Genomic DNA, 13,828 nt, shown 5'->3' on the forward strand with positions numbered 1-13,828 from the left:
TTATGTCGGATTAACCTTTCTGATCTATCGAAGGATCATTGACCTGAATCGTTAACCCGAGCTTCCCTTCTCCACAGATGCTGCCGGACCTGCTGAGTCTTTCCAGCATTTTCGGTTTTAATTTTTTCTATATTTTATCCCTTTCACTTTTGACGGTCGCCGTTGAAACTTCCAGATTTGCGCTCAGTTTTTATTTGTGTTGCAGTTCGGTATATTTGAATTAATATAAATCGTGTCATAAGAAATCAGACAGAAATTTTGCGCAATGTAGAGGGAAATATAATGGGGCAACTTTCGAACGATCAAAACAAAACTTTATTATGAATCAATTGTCTAATTTTTCACTGACAAAATATGAAAAAATACGAGAGTAGAAGTTACGGGGAGAAACTATTTCCTCACATTGCACAGTGTGCTGAATCTGTAACAACGACAGATGATGTGAATTTATTCCACTCTGTTACAGTTCTTACTAATGTCCAATAGATGTCAGACTGTATGAGAGTGTGGGATTAATTCTCTGTCTGTCAGTCAGTATGTGAGTGTGAGATTAATTCTGTATCCGTCAGTCTCCAGTACAGTCTGTGAGTGTGGGATTCATTCTGTATCTGTCAGTCTCCAGTACAGTCTGTGAGTGTGGGATTCATTCTGTATCTGTCATTCTCTGGTACCGTGTGTGAGTTTGGGATTCATTCTGTATCTGTCAGTCTCTGGCACTGAATGTGAGTGTGGGATTCATTCTGTATCTGTCAGTCTCTGGTACAGTCTGTGAATGTGGGATTCATTCTGTATCTGTCAATCTCTGGTACTATATGTGAGTGTGGGATTCATTCTGTATCTGTCAGTCTCTGGTTCTGTGTGTGAGTGTGGGATTCATTCTGTATCTGTCAGTCTCTGATACTGTCTGTGAATGTGGGATTCATTCTGTATCTGTCAGTCTCTGGTTCTATCTGTGAGTGTGGGTTTCATTCTGTGACTGTCAGTCTCTGGTATTTTATCTCAGTGGGGGATTCATCCTGTAACTCAGTCTATGGGAAAAGTGCAAGTCTGGATTCGTTCTGCATTCTTATTTCAGGTTGCAGTATAGTGCTTGAAACTGTTTCTTAAATTCATTAATATGTACAAATCTTTTGTCTGGCATTAATTTGTAAATATGGATACACTATTGGATTTTGTTTTCATCTAACAACGTGTGTGAGTTTTGTTGTAGGATTATATCTTAATCTCTGAAGATAATGTACATGTCAATCTTTTGCTGTGAATTTTTTGGACTCGTATTTAATGCGTAGCTCAGTCTGGACTAATGGAATTGATATTGTATCTTTCAGGCTGACACTGTATGAGATTTTTGACCTGGTATGTCATCTGTTGTTCTGTCTGTACAAATGGAATTGACACTCTAACTTTCAGTCAGACACTGCAAGAGATTTTTGGACTGGTTTGTAATGTGTAGCTCAGTCTGCACTGATGGAATTCATACTGAACCTTCCAGTCTGATACTGTGTCATATATTTAGGCTGGTTTGTAAGGTGTCGTTCACTCTGCACCAATGGAATTGATACTGTATCTTTCAGTTTGACACTTTTGGACTGGTATCTAATGTGAACCTCAGTCTGCACTAATGGGTTTGATACTGTATCTTCCAGTCTGATACCGTGTGAGGTTTTTCTACTGGTATGTTACGTGTAGATCAGTCTGTACTAATCAAATCGATACTATATATTCCATTATGATACTGTACTTGATTTTTGGACAGGTATCTAATGTGAATCTCTGTCTGCAGTAAAGGAATTGATACTGTGCCTTTCAGTTTGACACAATGTGATTTTTGGACAGGTAACTAATGTGTACCTCAGCCTGCACTAATGGGATTGATACTGTATCTTCCAGTACGAGACTCTATGTGAATGTTGGACTTGTATATAATGTGTAGCTCAATCCGCACTGATGGAATTGATTCTGTATCTTTCAACCTGACACTGAGATTTTTGGACTTGTATGTGACGTGTAGCTCAGTCTGCACCAATGGGATTGATACTGTAACTTTCAGTCTCATACTTTATGATAATTTTGGACTGGTATCTAATGTGTACCTCAGTCTGCAGTAAAGGAATTGAAATGGACATTGCATTCTGACACTATGAGGTTTTTGGACAAATATGTGAGTCAAATTTGGGTAACATCTGAACTGGTATCTAATGTGTATCTCAGTGTACAATGTGGTCATGAATACTGCATCTTTAAACTCATAATGTGTGAGAGTTGTGGGCTGGTACTTAATTTGAATCTCGGGTACACTATTGTGATTCATTCTGTACCTATCAATCGGTCCCATGTGTCAGTTCTATCTGGGATTTAATTTGTAGCTAAGGCTGAACTAACGTGAGATTGACACAGTGCCTTTCAATCTGATACTGGGTGTGATTTTGGACTGGGAATTATTTATCTGCCGGTCAGCGGTACTGAGTCATTGTGAAATGGAAATTCCGTCTGTCTCTCCTGCTCTGTTTGACTGTTGGATTGGGATCAGTATGCGACTGGCTATTTCTGCTGTCTGAGATTGTGGGACTGGTGACCTATCCTTGTCTCTGTGCTCTGTGAGTGTTAATGTACCTACTGTGTGTGAGAAGCAGCTGGCTGCATTGACTGCTCCACGTGCCTCGGGTGGAGTCAACATCACATTGATTGTGGGTCCTTCAAGGATTTGCCTGCAGGAAGAAAAAATATCGCTTGTAACTTAACAACAGGTGAAGTAGAAAATACAAACGTGATCAATTGAATCTCTCTGTTAATAATCATTGTAATATCTACAAATAGAAAACCAGTGATACAAACAGTGTCAGTGTCTGACTCCACTGCAGTACTGCAGCACTCAGCTTCTGCACACCAGGTGTGTTGGGCTGTTTTACAAAAAATTAGTGACATCCAGATACAACCCAACCCCTGCACTGATCCATGGGGCGGGAACCTTTGTACAGGTCAGGTTTCTAATCCCCTCTCCCATGGGACTAACCATAAAACCGAAACAAAACAGCCACTGTTTAAAATTTGTCCTTCAAACAGCTCACCTGATGCCTGCAATAGATGGTCTTTTTATAACTCCCCATATCCTTACTGTACGGCTCTGTTCACTGTTCAATAACAAACACTAAAGGTTAATGGGCAGATATGAAAAATCAGATTTAATTCCTGCCACCAATCACAAACACGTTCACACTGCACATTATCCGGTTTCACCAATTTGTACCGAATTGTTGCGGTTCTGCTTCCGGCCAGTTGATGTCCCCAAACCCCGGGACATTGAAGTTTGCAGATGAGAGAGGGACAGAAGATAAACTCATTCTTCACATTATATTGCACGAGTGAGATTTAGAAAAACTAGGAATGGAGACGTGCTGCAAGTACATTTTGTTAGACCAAACACTATTTGTAATGCTGTGTTAAATTCTTCTAATCAATTTAGGGGGTATTATCTATTCTGAGGAAGACTGTGAAGCTAGGAGAACGGCCGTGTAAATGCCCATTGAATTTCAATATAGAAAGGTGCGAGGTGGTGCGTTTCACTTGGGGGAATAAGGAGGCCACATACTGCTTGGAAAAGAAGAGTCTAAATTGGGTGGAGGAGCAATGTAAATCGTGTCCTGAGAAACCAGAGAGAAATACTGTGCAATGTACAGTGAAATATAATGCGGTAAATTCACAACTATCGAATGAGTAAAACAAAAACCTTATTATAAATCAATTGTCTTCATTTTTCACTATCATAATGTGCAAAAATGCGAGAATAATTGTTACAGACAGAGACTTTCCTCACATTGCAGATTGTCCTGTTTCTGTCACCATGACAGATGATGTGAATTTGTTCCACTCTTTTACAGTTCTCGCTTACGTCCAGTAGAGGTCAGTCTCTGGTACTGTGTATGAGAGTGGGGTTTCTTCTGTGTCTGTCTGTCTCTGGGACTGTGTGTGAGAATGGGGTTTATTCTCGACCTGTCTGTCTCTGGTACTGTGCGCGAGTTTGGGATTCATTCTGTATCTATCAGTCTCCACTACTGAGTGTGAGCGTAGGGTATATTCTGCATCTGTCAGTCGAAGGTACTACATATAAGTGATGGATTCATTCTGTATCTGTCTATCTCTAGTACCTGTCAGTCTCTGGTACTGTCTGTGAGTGTTGGATACATTCTGTATCTGCCATTTTCTGCTATTTTATCTCAGTGTGGGATTTATTCTGTAATTCAGTCTCTGAGACAATGTGCAAGTCTGGATTCATTCTGTATTCTTATTTCAGATTACAGTATCGGATTTGAAACTATATTTTTAATACTTTAAAGTATATACAGTTCTTCGAGTATTTAATTTGTTAATATGGATACAATTATCGGTTTTCTTTAATCAAACAACGTGTGTGAGTTTTGGAGTAATGTTACATCTTAATCTCTGAACTTTATTATGAATGATAATGTACTTTTCAGTCTGTTTATGTTGAAATTACTGGACTGGTATGTAATGTGTAGCTCAGTCTGCAATAATGGGATTAAGTCTATATCTGAGTCTAACACTATGAGGTTTTTGGACTGGTATGTAATATGTAGCTCATCTTGCACTAAAGGAATTGATACTGTATCTTTAAGTCTGATATTGTATGAGATTTTTGGACTGGAATGTGATGTGCAGCTCAGTCTTCAATAATGGAAGTGATATTGAATCATTCAATCTGTTACTCTATGAGATTTTTGGACTGGTGAGTAACATATAGTTCAGTCTGTGCTGATGAATTTGATGTTGTATATTTGAGTCTGTTACATTATGAGATTCTTGGACTGCTATATAATGTGTGGCTCAGTCTGCACTCATGGAATCGATAATCTCTCTTTCAGTCTAATATTTTATGGGTTTTTCAGTCTGGGATGCAATGTACAGGTCAGACAGTGCTAATAGAATTGAAGCTGTATCTTCCAGTCTGAACATTTATGAGGTTTTTGGACTAGTATGTAATGTGTAGCTCAGTCTGTACCAAAGGTATTGATAATGTATATTTCAGTATAATACTCTATGAGTATTTACCAATATATCTAATATGTAACTCAGTCTGAACTAATGGAATTGATACAGTATCTTTCAATCTGACACTATGAGATCTTTGGACAGGTATGCAATGTATAACTCAGTCTTCAGTAATGTGACTGTGACATTCATTCTGTATCTGTCAGTTTGTGGTACTGTGTGAGTGAGATTCATTCTGTTCCTGGTAATCTATGTGAGTATGGGATTCATTCTGTATCTGTCAATTTCTTGTACTGTGTGTGAGTATGAGATTCGTTCTGTATCTGCCATCTCTGGTACTGTGTGTGAATGTGGGATTCATTCTTTATCTGTGTGTCTCTGTACTGTATCTGAGTGTGAGATTCATTCTGTATCTGTATCTAATTATTTTCCCCGATTACATTATGATATTCAATATGTACTTTAATATCATAATGTTTAAATAATTTTTCTCATTATTTAATTGGTAAATTTGGATAAACTTCAGGATTTGATGCTGGAGGTTTAAATCAGATAATTTGTGTGCTTTTGGACTACTATTAAATCTATATCTCTTTGAGTAATATTGTGAATGTTAATATATCTTTCAAACTGACATGGTGACATTTTTGAATTGCTATATAATGTGTAGATCAGTCTGCACTAAATGAATTGATACTGCATTATTACATTTTATTTTATAACATTTTTGGACTGGTATGTAATGTGTATCTCAGTCTGTGCTAATAGAATTGATACTGTATTTTTAAATCTCATACTATGAGTATATTATAAACTGGTATCTAATATGTTACTTAGGTTACACTGTCACAGCATTTCTCAATCTGATACTGTACATGAGTTTTGGACTGGCAATTTGTATTCGAATGGTACACTATTCGAATGGATACTGCATGATTAAACTCACGTGTGTGTGAGTTCTGGGCTAGTATTCAATTTGAATCTCGGGGTATCTGGTATTTAATTCATGGCTAATGTTGCCCTTTTGTGAAATTGACAATCTGAAAGCGAGATTTTGGACTGGGATTTTTGTATCTACCTGTTAGCGGGACTGAGTTCGGGAGAAATGGAACAGTGTCTGCCTCACCTGCTCTGTTTGACTGTTGGATTGAAAATGTGTCTCTGGAACTTTGGGATCAGTGTGGGACTGACTACTTCTGCTGACTGAGACTGTGGAACTGATGAGCTGTCTGTGTCTCCGTGCTCTGTGAGTGCTAATATACATACTGTGTGTGAGAAGGAGTTGGCAGCACTGTTCCTTTGCCTCGGGTGGACGAAATTACACATTTAATCTGGCTCCTTCAAGGGTTTGCCTGTAAAAAGAAACGTATCTCTTGTAACTCAAGAACAGTTGAGGTGGAAAATACAAAAGTGATCAGTTTAATATCTGTTAATAATTATTTTGAATATCCACAATTGAAAATCAGCGATACAAACAGTATCAGTATCTGACTCCACTGCAATACTGCAGCACTCAGCTTCTGCAGAGCAGGTGTGTTGGGCTGTTTTATAACAATTTAGAGGCATTCAGACACAACCCAACCACTGCACTGGTCCATGAATGGGACTACCCGATGTTCGGGTCAGGTTTCTAAACCCCTCACCCAGGGGACTAACCGTTCAACTGAAAGCAAACAGCCGTTGTTTAAAATGTGTCCTTCAACTTCTCACCTGGTGCCTGCTCTTTGAATAACTCCCCACATCCTTACTGTCCGGCTCTGTTTCCACTCTTCAATGTCCAGTAACAATAAACAGGATGAGACTGGAAATAAACCAGGAACATTCACTGCTGGTTTGGGGAGAGAAAGCAGCAATGATTTTAAATAGCAGTTTCTTCCCATTCTCTCTCCCTTCCCCTGGACACACCCTGTGCACAAACAGCCCGAGAATGACCTCTCCCTTCCCCCGCTCAATAGATGTTCCGGGACCAGTTCCTGATCCACTCCGCCTCTTACAAACAGCCCTCGGACTTCCCCTGCCCTTCCTTCGGACTCAATGGCGATCTGAGCCCATCTGCGGACACGGTCCCGATGCGATGAGCTGCTGTAACGAGGCTGCTCTTTGCTCCCTTCCCCCGGGGGCCGTGATCTCTCCATTCCCGGCTGTTTTAAAACATCTTCTTCCGCTCACTGAGGGAATGGCGCCCACAGGCCGAGCTGGGGGAGGGGAGCGCGCATGCGCTCTTCCGCTCACCAACAAGCAGCCCTGGGGGCGGGGCTGATTCACGCATGCGCAGATATCTGGTAAAATTCCCAATACAAAAATCGATGGAAACTTTCCCCAATTGGAATTTTTCAGAGTCTGAGCAAAGGAAGTGGGGCTGGGGGAAAGGTCAGAGGGAATGGGGTCCACAGGCAGTGCAGGAACAGGCACCAGAATGGGAAACAGATGGGATTCCACCAGTGCCGAACGCTGGAATCCAGACTGACTTTACAATCTCTAACTATTAAACTTGATGTTTCCATCCTTGCTGTTCCTGTCCATATCTTGTGATGGTAAAGAGCCTTTCATAGATTAAGTGGGCGGCTGTGGAATGAGCCAAAGGATTCTGTTCATTTTTGGCCCCTCTACTGATAAATGAACGTGTGACTCCGAAACTGGAGGGTGGATTTCTCAGACGAATCCTGGAGAAACATGGGAGGAAAGTGGGAGTTGGTGTATTTGCTGGGACCGTGTAGAATTAATATCTGACAGCAACAATCCCAGATTAATTTAACCGGAGTGAAATTCTCGGTTACTAAGAGTAATATCGAACAGCCTTGAGCTGCAAAACTTCAGATGGTGCAACAGGCAAAAGAGGGTTAAATGTGGCTTATTGTCTTTCTCACTCTCTGCACTGTCCCTGAGTGTGGGATTAATAGTGTTTCTGTCCCTTGTACAATATCAGTGAGAGATGAGATTGCATCTTCTGTCTCTCCAACGCGATCTTTCTGGATAAAACAGAACTTTACCGGTTCTCTCACCGCTCTCTCTGTCTCTCTCACCGTGTCTGCTTCCCTTTCTCTCTCTCTGGCGCTGTTTCTGAAGGTGGATATTGCTATTGTGCGTGATTTAGACACTGATACGAAGTCTAAGACTGATACTGTTTCTCTCTCTCTAGTGCTCACATGAAGGTGGGATACTGTCTGATATAAAACAGAGAGAATGAGATGTCCGGGCCGGGCCGCACTATAACTGGGGATGTGTTCGGCATCAGTCCAAGTTAATGGTCATTATATTTTCACAGATTCAGGGCGAGTGTCTTTGTCAGACGGTAACGCTGGCGAAGCTAATTTAGTTGCGACTTTTAGTAATTTGTGTGTCTGTACCCCTCGATCCCTTTGCTCCTCTATCCTGTTCAGACTTATTATCCAAACAATATGTGAGCTCCTTATTCTTCAGTCTGCAAGTTTATTAATGTCCTCTTGCATTTTGACACATTCTTCCTTTGTATTAACTGTACCCCCCAATTTGGTGTCAAAGTCAAATTTTGAAATTGTACTTCCGATTCCCGAATCCAAATCGTTAATGTTAATTGTAAACCACTTCCCACTTTTTGCCACTCCAAGCAACTAACCGTAACCCCTATTCTCTGTTTTCTGTTTTGTCGCCAGCTTGCTTTCCATTCTGCGACCTGTCCCCTGACTCGACGGACACTAAACTTTGCCATGAGTCCACAATGCGGTACCTTACATAAGGCTTTCTGAAAATCCAAATGTATTACATCTACCAGGTCACCCTTATTTACTCTTTCTGTTAATTAGTCAAATGATTTAATAAGATTGGTCCTGTCCTTGTCCTGTTATTAGATTAAATTTTGGCCGCTTCGCTTGTTCTTGATGCTCCCAGCGCTTTTCTTCGGCAACAGCACGGCCTGGATATTAGGCAGCACCCCGCCCTGAGCGATGGTCACCCGTCCCAGCAGCTTGTTGAGCTCCTCGTCGTTACGAATGGCCAGCTGCAACTGTCTGGGGATGATGCGGGTCTTCTTGTTGTCGTGGGCCGCGTTGCCGGCCAGCTCGAGGATTTCAGCCGTCAGATGCTCGAACAAAGCAGCCAGATAGACCGGGGCTCCGGCACCCACACGTTCAACGTAGTTCCCCTTTCGCAGGAGGCTGTGAACACGGTCCAAAGGGAACTGCAGTCCGGCCCGGGATGAGCGAGACTTGGCCTTGGACCGAGCTTTACCGCCGGTTTTTCATCTTCCAGACATTTCCACAATCTCACAAATACTTCCACAAAGAATGAAGAAATCCTCCCCCACTCGCCCTTCTTATACCTTCTGGAGGAGTACAGTGGGGCCACTTGTGATGGGTGTCTCTCAGAGTGTTTACACTGCCCGCTCACCCTCACTGATATTGCATCTTTCAACTGCTGTAATATTGTCCTTTACTAATATTGCTACTCTGCCTTCATTCCCTATTTCCCTGTCCTTTCAAAAGATCTTATCGGCTTGAATATTAAGCTGCCACTCGTGCCCAGCTGGTCGTCCGGTCTCTGTAATGATTTAATGTAACTATTTAACTTTACTCAATGGCTGATGTGAGCTGCGGCAAAATGTATTTCCAACTGGTCAAGTATTGCAGGTATCGACTGTCTCTTCAGTCCGAGAAAAGGTGAAGAATTACTGGCTGTTCTGTAATTTCCATTGATTGGGGGTTGGCGACATCTACTGGGCGGAAACGGGAACTGCAACAGAGCGAGAAAGGATCCGTCAGAAACCAGTTTCAATGAAGGACAAAATCCAAAAGCCTGCAGTGTCTGTTTCGGGTTTAATGTTTAGGAACTATTTTATGGTGGCAAATTATCAGCGATGGTGGTATAGTGGTGAGCATAGCTGCCTTCCAAGCAGTTGACCCGGGTTCGATTCCTGGCCATCGCAATTAGTTATTCTTATTATTTCACTTCCTTTTGAAACTGGAAGTTTGCAATCGAATTTGATGCAGTTCAGCTGGATATTGTTTCCAAAATATAAACCGCTGTAATTATTTTAAAATGTTTTCAACGTTCATTTCTTTTCCCTATAGAAGGAACAGAGGAAAAACATACTGGGAATGGTGAGTTACCAAGGGTCGAATGAGAGTGAGGAAGGCAAATGATATGTCAGCCTTTATTGCAAGGGTGTTGGAACATAAGAGGAAGGAATTCTTGCTGCAAATGTACTATGTTGAAATATTGTGTAATATTGGCTTATATTCGCTGGAGTTTTGAAGAATGGTCGGTGATCGCATTGAAACGTATAAAATTCTTAGGTGGTTTGACAGGGTCGGTGAGGAGAGGCTGATTACCCTGCTGGAGAACCAAGAACTAGAGGTCATAGTCTCAAGATAAGGGGCCGGACATTTCGGATCGAAATTAGGAAGAATTTCTTCACTGAAAGTGTTGTGAATCTTTGGAATTCTCAACCCCAGAGGGCTGTGGATGCTCAGTCGTTGAATATATTCAAAGCTGAGATCGATAGATTTTTGCACTCTCGGGGAATCGAGGCATATGGGGATCCAAGTACAGAAATCACTAACAGTGATTACTAAATCACTAAAAAGAAGTTAAAATGGAGATGAAATTTTGATCTTTAGCTCAAGGGAACGGGAATAAAAAGGACTGGAAGTTTTGTCACAGTTATACAGAGCTCTGGTTCGTCCTCATTTAGAGTACTGTGTTCAGTTCTGGGCACCGCACTCTCTATAATGGCTTGGAATGAGAAGGAGTTTTTCTCTTTGTGATCCTATGCAATGGGAGGGAATAGGAAAGGGTTTGGTCTTTTCGGATTTTTTCCAGTGGGAGTGAAAGAGAAGAGGTTTGTTCCATTGAGATTCATTCTGCGTGCTCTTGCGTTTACTGGGGAGACCTGTATGTTGCCAAATTGCTTTGTTTTTAACATTGTGCCCCCTCGTTTTACCCTAAATAGAAAAGTATAAATATAATGAGACATGGAAAGGAAATTCGTCAGATATCAGGTTATCAGCGGAGCTTATAAGGCCGGTAGCTGCTCGCCAGAGAATGCTGAGCCCGATTGACAATATCAGCTCACTGCCATTAAATGGGTACGGTCACAATACAAACCCAGGAAAATAAAATGAATCAAAACTGGACATCAAATAAGAAAGAGGCAAACATTTATTTCATAAGTAGATGATATGTCACAGGCAGTCTTGTCGTCAAAAATTGTGATTGCGTGAAATTGATTGGTTGAATGTTGGACTGAAGTTTACTTTCACATCTGTATTAGGTAATTTCCGTTGGGCAAATAGCAGGCAATCATTTCACAGGTAATATCCGGTTAGGCAGATGGCAGGCAGTCATTTCACAGGTAATTTCCAGTTAGGCAGATGGCTGGCAGTCATTTCACAGGTAATTTCCGTTGGGCAGATGGCAGGCAATCATTTCACAGGTAATTTCCGTTGGGCAGATGGCAGGCAATCATTTCACAGGTAATTTCCGTTAGGAAGATGACAGGCAGTCATTTCATTCTGTGGAGCGATGGCCTTTTTCTGGTGGAATACACTTTCAGTTATGATTAGTTTTTCCGGAGCAACAGCCAAGGCACGCTCTTCCTCGCCGACAAAGTGACGGTGTGTGGTGCTGGTGTAAGTCCAGTATCAAGGGGAAAGGAGTCGGGGGCGGCTTAATCATCAAACTTTATTTCCCAAAAATGAATCGTTTTGTAAGAAGAGAAAGAAGTTCTTCTGCAACAGAAAGTTCAATTGATGATGGACGCTCTTCTGCCATATCGACCGGGTCTGAACCACCTCTGAACCACCTACCACATCGAGGATGAAGCAGTATAGTGAGGCTTTTTTGAAATGTGGTTTCATCAATTGTGCAAACGCAAACCAAGATCGAAAGCCCCAGCGTGTTATTTGTAACGAGGTGCTTGGAAACAAGAGTTTCAAACTCGTCAAAATTAAAAAGTAATTTATTGACAAAACATGGGGAACTCGTTGATCACCCGCTTGAATGTTTTTAAAGGAAGAAACGGGGATTAAAGTTATCAGCACAAGTTCTTAGTCGGTCAACTGCTCTGAATGATAAGGCACAACTGTTGTCATATTTGGTCTCATATCGTGTGGAAAGAGAGAAAATGGCCCATACAGTTGGCGAAAAACTTATTCTTCCAGCATCTCTGGATATGGTGCGTACAATCTTTGTCGAGAAGCCTGCTGAAAAATTGAGAACCATTCCTCTCAGTGATAACACAATGTCTCGGCGAATATGTTCTGTTGCTGAGCATTTCGAAGCCAAGCAGCCGGGGATTTTGCTATCCAACTTGTCGAAAGTACTGATATTTCAAATTGTGCAACACTGTTAGTTTATGTGAGATCTGCCGGGCAAGATGACTTTATGGAATTTTTGTTGTGTTGTCTAACTTTACCAACAAATAAAACAGGAGCAGAGATATTCGAAGCACTGCATCACTGTGCAGATGGAAAATACAAATTGGACTGGGCTGATTGCAAAGAAATTCCAAGTGATTGTGCAGCAAAAATGACAGGGAGAAATAGCGGAGTTGTGAGATGAATATCTGAGGCAGCTGGTAATGATGGTTGGAATCACTGTTTCATTCACCACGAGGCTTTGGCGTCCAAGGCTGTTCCCCCTGATCTTATCGCAGTACTGAAGGAAGTAGTTAAAATTGTTAATTTCATTAAAGGATGCTCACTGAACTGCAGGCTTTTTGAAGCATTATGCTCAGAAATGGGAGCTGAGCTTACTCATTTACTGTTTCACACTGAAGTACGATAGCTGTCACGGGGCAGGGTGCTTTCAAGGGTTAACGACCTCAGGAAAGAGATTCACATTTTTCTGGTAGAGAAACATTTAATTTTGCAAATGTATTTTATGATGACAGTTGGTTAATGAAGTTGTCTTACCTGGCTGACATGTTCTCAATTTTAAAGGAACTGAATTTGAAGTTACAAGGAAGAGGCAATGATTTGTTTCGACCTTGTGAACAGATAAAAACATTCCAGAAGTCATTAGAACTGTGGCAAGCCCGACTGAAAAGTAATCACCCGAGATATTCCATGTTCCCAACACTGTTACAACAAATTGCGGGGAACATCTTCAATGAAGATAAAGGGAATGAAATGAAATGTGTCATACAGTTACATCTCGCTGCTCTGTCTGACAATTTTAGTCGCTACTTCTCGACAGAGGGATTTGAAAATTTGAAGGAAAAGCGTTGGATGAAAGATCCTTTTGCTTTCGAAAATCCTGAATAGACAATTAAACTAAACTTGATGCCTGAGCAAGAAAACGAACTGGTGCGACTCACCTGTGAGCACACTGAAAACACGCCACAAGTTATTCAGTGTATCTTCTTTTTGGCTCAGTGCTTTCAAAGAATATCCTCTGTTGACTAAGATTAGTGTTCTGTTGTTGCTGCCATTCACAACAGCCTACATGTGCGAACTGGGATTTTCGACTTTGAGAATGTTGAAAACAAGAGAAAGAAACCGAGTCATCAGGGCACCTGATAAGCGTGTCGAGCTTTCATCTTGTGATCCAGATTGGAATGAGATCATGAACAACAGGCAGACCCATCCGTCACATTATTTAAGTGAAACTCAACCTGATCTTTTATTTACTGTATTTATACTGTAATTAAAATGTTTTTCAAGTAACGTCGTTGTCTTATTTTATTTATTACTTGAAGTAAAGTGAAGAGCGAGCATGTTTTGACCTTTATTGGGATTTGATGAAAACTCCAGTCAGAAGATATTATTTTTTGGGTCCCTGGGGGAAGTGTTTTTCTTCCACTGAGTCACGAGAAAATTTTTTTAAAATAAATGTTCTACATTGT

The 13,828-nt window shown here is 41.1% G+C and overlaps 1 protein-coding gene, 1 long non-coding RNA gene, 1 other non-coding gene and 1 pseudogene across 4 annotated transcripts in view; 3 read left to right on the plus strand and 1 right to left on the minus strand.

The window, feature by feature from the left end:
- The window catches only part of LOC137317912 (zinc finger protein 271-like), a 34,668-nt gene that overhangs the window by 15,999 nt on the left and 4,841 nt on the right, over positions 1 to 13,828 (plus strand). The window lies entirely within an intron of this gene.
- LOC137317904 (uncharacterized) lies at positions 293 to 7,207 on the minus strand. Of its 2 annotated transcripts, XR_010961775.1 has the most exons (4): positions 6,718 to 7,207; positions 6,274 to 6,359; positions 3,069 to 3,131; positions 293 to 2,708 (listed from the first exon to the last, which is right to left on the minus strand). It is a non-coding gene; the product is annotated as an uncharacterized lncRNA (long non-coding RNA). The 2 variants fall into 2 exon arrangements; XR_010961774.1 differs by lacking the exon at positions 3,069 to 3,131.
- On the plus strand, positions 9,836 to 9,907 carry trnag-ucc (transfer RNA glycine (anticodon UCC)). Its single transcript has one exon. It is a non-coding gene; the product is annotated as a tRNA-Gly (tRNA).
- On the plus strand, positions 11,800 to 13,629 carry LOC137317981 (protein FAM200A-like; annotated as a pseudogene).

Source organism: Heptranchias perlo, unplaced genomic scaffold (assembly GCF_035084215.1).
Source record: "Heptranchias perlo isolate sHepPer1 unplaced genomic scaffold, sHepPer1.hap1 HAP1_SCAFFOLD_64, whole genome shotgun sequence".
Classification (NCBI taxonomy): domain Eukaryota; kingdom Metazoa; phylum Chordata; class Chondrichthyes; order Hexanchiformes; family Hexanchidae; genus Heptranchias; species Heptranchias perlo.